Source organism: Poecile atricapillus, chromosome 2, assembly GCF_030490865.1.
Source record: "Poecile atricapillus isolate bPoeAtr1 chromosome 2, bPoeAtr1.hap1, whole genome shotgun sequence".
Taxonomy (NCBI): Eukaryota; Metazoa; Chordata; class Aves; order Passeriformes; family Paridae; genus Poecile; species Poecile atricapillus.
In genome coordinates, this window is record NC_081250.1 from 48238940 (window position 1) to 48246961 (window position 8022).

The following is an 8022-nucleotide window of genomic DNA, read 5'->3' on the forward strand; positions in this document are numbered from 1 at the left end:
GAGGCCACACCGGGAGTGCTGTGTCCAGTTCCGGGCCCATCAATAGGAGAGACTTGGAGCTCCTCGGGCAGGTCTATGGGAGGGCAACAAGGTTGGCTGGGGGATTAGAGCATCTTTCTTATGAGGACAGGCTGAAGAAGCTGAGCCTGTTCAGCCTTGAGATGAGATGACTGAGATTGGACTTCCTTAATGTGTATAAATACCTAAAGGGTGGATGCCGAGGAGATGGAGGCAGGTTCTTCTTGGTGGAGCCAAGCAATAGGATGAGAATGGCAAAACTGATGCTCAGGAAATTCCACCCGAATATGAGGAAAAACTTCTTTACTGTGTGGGTGACCGAGCACCGGAACAGATTGCCTGAAGAGGTTGTGGAGTCTCCCTCACTGGAGATATTCAAGCACCCTCTGGATGCAATCCTGTGCCATGTGCTCCAGGGTGACCGTGCCTGAGCAGGGAGGTTGGATTGGATGAGCCAGTGTGGTCCCTTCCAACCTGACCCACTCTGATTCTGTGAGCATGTGAGCATGTGAGCATGTGAGCACTGTGGCATCCATCAAGGCTGAGCTCTGCCTATGGCAGCAGGACTGCACTGGCTGTGTGTATGTCTCCAATCACAGAATCCTTTCCAGGGTGTCCCTGTATCCATTGTGATATATGTATCTGCAATTGCAGTACACATTGTTACTCAGTAATTTCTCAAAAATATAAAGCAGATCCTTAAGTGTGCAATGGCTAAAACTTGGCAGCTACTCCCAAGCTTTGGGGTCTCTTGATGTTTGGAGACAATTGTTGAGCAGAGGTCTTGCTTTCTCTGCCACTGCAAATAGGGTGGTTAAGTACTGGAATGGACTGCCCAGGGAGGTGATGGGGTCAACATCCCTGGTGGTGTTCAGGAAACTACTGGCTGTGGCACTTGGTGCCATGGTCTGGTTGACAAAGTGGTGATCAGTCAAAGGTTGAACTAGAAGATCTCAAAGGTCTTTTCAGCCCTGAATTATTCTATGATTCTGTACAACTCATGCATTGTTTGTTCTGGGACTCATGGAGCATGACCAATGTACAGGAGACAGCAAGCTGTTCCCTTCCTTGCAGCAGAGGAAGAGACCATAGCCATGATGCAATGAAACCTGTTGGTCTCAAAGTGGTCCTGACCAGAATGGTTGCACACAAAGGAGTCAGTGGAACACACATGAATTAAACATCCAGCATGGCTTTGGGCCTGTGTTGTGCTGCACAAACCCCTTGTCCCCACAGAAGAACCTGTGTAAAGGAGGAAGTTGCTGGCAGATCCCGCTCCATTCCATGCAGCAAAGAGTTCTCATGTGCACATCCTTTCTGTTTGACAGCAGAAATGAATGGATTTTCTTTCATGCAAGAAAATCCTAGAACAGCTTGAATGACCAAAATGAGGTAACCCTTTCTGCAGACAGGGTCTGTATGATGCAGTGTACTTGCACTGGAGGCCCATTCAAGGCTTCACAACTTTAGGCCCCCAGTATCAATAGGGATGTAAGATTATCTCTCTTCCTTTTATTTTTATATATTGTTTTATAAGAGATACTGTCTCTGCCTTCATTTTTCCATCTTGAATAAGAGATGGTACTGGGATGGTAGCAGTCCAGCATCTCCTGGTGCAAAACAGCTTTTCACTGCATTTCCTTAACAGTAACCACTGCTGCTTTCAGGCAAGCTCTGAGTGGGGCTTCAGAGAAGCAAAAGCTTCTCCAGGATGGCAGTGTCACTGCAGTGCCTTGTGAGCGTGATGTAGCAAGTGTATTGCTGTGTAAAACACCAGAGTATATTAATGTTTTTTATGTCTTGCTTGTAGCTGCAGCACCAAGGAATGTACATCATTCCACTTGAAGATGCTCTACAACTGGCAGTTCCTAATCTAGTGTAATGTAACTTCAGCTTCTTCTCATCCTCTTCATAAACATCTGTCTTCATCTTTGAAATTGTACATTAATTGTAAAATGCTGGCAGCAATAAACAAAGCAGTTTTCATTTTGCAGAAGGGGAAAGAAAAACTTACCTTGAGAAGTATCCCTCCACAGGTGTCACTTGAAACAAGACAATCCTGGCCAAGGGCAGGAAGAAGATGCAGTCTCTCTGAGGAACATGTAGAGCAAGAAGCAAAACCACTTCTGAGAGTGTTAAGGACTAAATGTGAGACCTGGACTGTTTTCACCTTGCTATAAGGTGCTTTGCCTTCCCAGGACATCTTTTCCTCAGCACTGTCTGGGATGGTTGCTACAAAGTTTCAGTCTGTCTAATTCTGTAAGTACATACCTACATACATACAGGTGCCATATGTACAGGTGCCTGCAGTGCCCCCCAAGAATGACAGATCTCCACAAAAGCCCCTTTTGAGGCTGACTTCAGGTTCCCCAGTTTTTGGCCTTGGCAAAAATACCTGGGTGGAAGACAGCAGTCCTGCCCCACCACCTCCCTTGTCTGTGGCTTCCTGAACCTCCAGGTTGCAGTGACAACTATCTTGGCCATGGTGCACTTTTGTTTTGACTTGCAGGAAAAGATTCAAGAGCTGTTGGGATGAGAGGGGCAGGGAGAAAAGGGTTAATAGGGATAAAGAGAGGGTGACCTACTGTACAATCACCTTGACTGTGTACTGTCCTGGGAAGCACCAGGAATGTGGGGAGCGCTGAACTTCAGACCTGATGAATCTGGCGCTGCTCCAGGATCTGAACTTAGAGGAAGAATCTTTTCAGTGGCCTTAGACAGCCACAAGTGTCACTCAGAGCAGCTGGAAATGGGAGTAGGAATCTGCTGGATCTCAGCATTCGATCTGGGACAGAAGACATTTTCTCTGACTTTTCTTTGCCCATGCTCAGCATCTGCCCTGGACCAGTCAGTAGGAAAATCTTCACATTAGTTCCTTATACCTGTATTATAATTTGTATCACAGAGATGCAGCTCATTTTACTGGATGTCACTTGCATGAAGATTAAACTTTTTTGTTGTCTGTGCCAAAACCCTGATTTCTGTATAGAAGCTGGTGTGAAAAAGTCAAGCAGCCACCAAAAGACTTCATATTTGCATCGCATCTGCTCCAACTGGAGGTCAGCCCTGCCTGCTTATATCTTGCAAGCTTTGCTCTGACCCATTCCAGTTTGGATTGTTTTCTGTGACAGTGTGTTAAAAAATTAATTTGTTTTTATTAAAGCATATCAAAACCAAAGTAGATTCAATTTTAAATAATTTAGGACGATATAACCAGTGTATTTTGGTGTCAGAGCTCAGAAGTAGTGTTAGGTCAAAAGAAGCAGTGAAGAATTAATGGATAGAGCCTGTTGGAATCTTAATGCTTTTTAAGATGCCAGAGATGAAAGCTGATATATTTAGCAATCAATGCTATGAAATTTCAGAAGGCAAGAATTAGTTTCTTAGAAAGACATGAAACCGAAACAGTCCCACAGTCATCAAAAGTGTAGTGAGTTTTTTTTTCTTGAGACACAGAGGATCATTTAATTAAAAAAAAAAAAAAAAGTAGAAGAGCTGCAATCTTACCAAAATCTTTCTTGTGCTGGGAAGAGGTGGCCTAAGTGTCACTAAACAATATGGATTTTTGAATGCTTTGTTTTTTATTAGAAAATCTATTTTCTTAAATGCAAAGATCTATCTAGTTTTGGGTCTGATAATATTAATATAATACATTATTTTAGACATAAGAAAGAAGTCCTTTATAATGAGGCTGGTAAAACACTGGAACAGTGCAGGGAGGTGGTGGGAGCCCCATCCCTATAATCATTCAAGATCAGGTTGAATGGGGCTCTGAGGAACCTGGCCTAGCTGAAGATGTCTCTGCTCATTGCAGGGGGAGATTGGGCTAAATTATTTTTAAAGGTCCCTTCCAATTCAAACTGTTCCAATTCTACGATACTTGATACCATTTTGAAGTCCTAGCCACTCATTACCTGCAGCATGTACTTACTATTCCAACTCAAATATATCAAGAACCTCAGAAAATATATTTGAAACTTATTTGTAAGTTGTTATTGACCCCTTCAAAGTCCACATTGCTTTATTTGCCTTGAGCAGTTAAAAGAGAGTATTAAGAAATAGTAAATAAGGTTTAAGAAATAATTGGAGCATGGGATTGATGGGATTGTAGCACAGGGGACGCAAATAAAGCCTGGCTGGCACAACACTGTCTGCTGTGCAAAACTAGAACCAAAAACTACGTCCTGTAACATGAGACATGGCTGAAAAAAAGGCAGAGATCTGCTACACTGAAGGACTGAAGATTGATAGAATTGATTTGAAAGCTTAAGATTATTAGGGTTTTAGACTGCAGCTCAAGCAGAATAGGAGGTTAAAAGATAAGGATTGCTTGAACAAAAAAAGCTTGATTTTTTTGTTTGTTTTTAAAGAGAAGCAAGTTGAACAGCATTCCAGTACACTACTACTTTAATAGAATTCCTTGTAAAAAACAGCTGCATTTTTTTTTAGGTGACATGCCTGTATCTGGAAATGTATTCTCATTTGTCCTTGAATAATATCCCATGGTGTGCATGTTAGTGGAAAATGGCATCTTTCACCCTTCTTATAGTTTTTAATGCTGAACTTCAGCATAGTTTCTCAAAAATGTTTCCAGTTGCCAAGGAAGAGATAACTGAAAGAATGCAAACAAATAACCTTGATTCACAGACCTCTGCTTCTTTTCAGCTTGTCTTGACAGGCACACAGAGTGTCCAGGCAGTTCTTTCAACCCTTATCATTGCAGAATGCAGACCCACACTTCTTGCAGTGAATTTCTTGCTTCTTTAGGATGTAGAATAAAACATTAACATACATAATTTGTGTGACAAAGGTTGGCTGTATATCAACAGCAGTAGAAATAGTACTGGCAGAAAACCTATTTGCAGAGAAGGAGCTGCTTAGAGTTAATGCAGTGCCTACCTAACCCCCACACACAAACCTCCCCATCCCATGACAGAAAAAAAGGTCTCAGACTCATGTTCCACTGAATCAGATTATCCCATATATAATTCAGGACAGTACCTGACACAGGATCTTTTGTTTAGCCGCAGTAATTTTATTCTGAGTTGGTCACTGGTGGTCCAGGGTTTGGTGAAAACGTGCTTCTATGAGTAGAACAGCTGCTCAACACTACGAGTCACATACCATTGTATAAAGCCTCAGGCATTTGCATGAGGCAAGAGAAGTTCCTGCTGGACAATATTACCCCAATAAGGATTTTTTTCACCCTAGTTTATAGTGCATTTTTATGAGTTCTGAAGGAGAAAGCATGTTCTGGAAGCTCATGATGAGAGAATAACTTTGAAGTATTTATCATCCCCTCATCACACCCTGTGTATGCAGTCCTGTCAGGTAAGGAGTTATTATTAAGTCCACTTGATATGGCCCTGGAGCACTCAGATGAACAGCATGATTTGTGCAAGATCCTATAGGACATGCCTGATAGAATTTGGAATAATTACTTTTTGTCAGTATGTTAACCAAAATATCACTTCTCTACCTAGAATATGGGCATTTATTTCTATGGACCATAAAACACTCATAGTTGCATTTCCTAGATAAAAAGAAATACTGTGCTGAACAAGCTGAAGTTTTGTTACCCTCCAGGTCTTACAGGTGAAAAAATGGTGAGCACTACATAATGGAGTTCCCTTAATGCAATGTGTGTATGGGAACTTCCTCTCCATTGGTTTTCAACTATTCAAATTCCTATTCTTCCTTTTATACCTGAACTGGTTTAACAAGATTCTCTTCCTGTAATGACCACTGTGGTTTGTTCTCACAGCCTGGGACCTTCCCATTTTTGGTTCTTTTACCTTCAATTTTATTCTAGGATAGCAGATAACACAGTTAACAGAAAATAACTTCCTGTTGTCACAATCACCTAAAGGAAACCTAAGCCAAACCTGACCACTGCGTGGTCATCACTAAAATCAACCAGAATCAGCTTGAGCTGACATAACCCTGACAAATGCTGAAACCTACCCTGTCAAGCTGATGCAAATCCTTCAGGCTTTCATTTGTAATAGAAAAATGGTATTTACTTGTCTGCAGATGAAGCCCTGATTCTTAGAGAGGACATTGCTGCAGGCAAGGCAGCTTGTATTTGTCTTTGCAGCTGTACCAGAACATTACTTGTTATCTCTTTGTCTGGCATTAAAAACTGTCACAAGTAGAATGTTTATGCAAATTAATCATGTCACTATGAAGGCAGCATTTTCCATCGTCCTAAAATGGTATAAAGACGGAATTTTCGAGACCAAATTTATGCCAGCTTTTCTCCCCATTACAGTAACAGCATCATTCCACAGTGTTTAGATTTTTCCAAGCTACTGTTCATGATGATGGTAGTTTTTTGATAGCCTACTTATATTTTCCTTTGAAACAAAATATCTTTTGGACTAATCAGGAAGTATGAAACAAAAGGACTGTTTTATTCCTTCATTTTTGTAACTTATTTCTTGTGTCACTGTGTATTCTTCAGCATGTAAGAGTTACTTTTGTGAGTATTGTGAGGTCTGGATGGTGTAATACTTCTGCATAACATTGATTGTACTCTGTTACTGTTTTTTCCTCAGGGATTTTGTACATTCCAAAATATCAGGTTTTTTGGCATAGTGTTAGAGGAAGTTTAAGATGAACTTAAAAGTACTATATTAACTATATAGAATTGTTATATATTACTGGGAAAACAAGTTTAGAAAAAAAAATTAAATTATATACAGGTGTCTTCATCTTGAAATATAAGAAAGAATTTTTTTACAGTTAGAACAATCAGTCCTAAAAAACGTACTCAAGCTTGCAGAAGACCACCCCATCACTGGGGGTTTCCAAGGTGCAACAGGACACAGTGCTAGATAATGTAATCAAGGCTCCGTTTCCCACCAAAAATTGGACAAGGTGAACTTTGGAGGCCCCTTCCAACCTGAACTCTTCTATGGTTCTGTGTTTATTGCCTGACTGACTATGAGAAAAAAAAAGAAATTTTTTTCTAATGTTTTCATTTCCAGTAAATAATGGCAGTGTTTTAACCAAATTTTTATTGACTGATTTTATTGATTGAATTTAGATTAATTTTGATTTTGCTCTTTAACTTCAATACATGACAAGAATGGACAAAATACATGTGCCGGAGTTTCAATACTTTGGTCTTTCCTGTAGCAGGTGAAGTAACTCTTGAGGGACATCTGAGTCTTGAGCAAAGAAATCTCTAAAGACCTCCATTTTACTGAAATTCTGAGGTAAAATAAATAGAAAACAAAACAAAACAAAAATTTATTTCCAGAAAGAAGTGCAGTGGGGGATAAGCCATGCTTTATCACAGCCAGTCAGTGATCTGCATGCTCTAAAACGTACAAGTCACATTACATTTTAGGACATAGATGATTCAGCTACTGGGCAAGGTCTGGAAAAATTTTACCACCACTGTTTTTCTGGTATTTAGTGTCTTTTAAATGGACATCAAAAGTAACAAAAGCATCAGCTCTGCCAAATTTTCACTTTTATGTTTATCTTGTGTGGAGACACCACACTCCAGTAACAAAAAAGCCTAAAGCAAATAGCTACAAACCCAGACAGAGGGAGATCCCTTACCGCAATATGGACTCTATTTCATAACTGTGAGAACAGCATGACTTCCAGATTCATGTAAAATCTGAGTCATATTCTGCAGAAATTTCTGGGTGTTATAGATAATATTATTTGCAGCATGTAACTCAGAATTGGTTTCCTGCTTGTGCCATAATGAAAAATATAATGAAACATTTCTAAGCCTGTAGGAGTCAAAAGAGCTGGGGAAATCTTTCTGTGACCTTTGAATAAGTAGTATTCAGATGTTAAATTAAAGAGATCCCTGCTATTTTTGAAGATAATCAGAGTATAACACAGCTATACTGTCTTCCTCTAGTGGTATGACAGTAACTGTGTAAAACAGATGTGTCTTTTTTCAGATAAGGCTCTTTTTTTTACAAATTGGAATGGACACATAAGCAATGTTTTTCAGCACTTCCTATGTGAGTGAGAGGG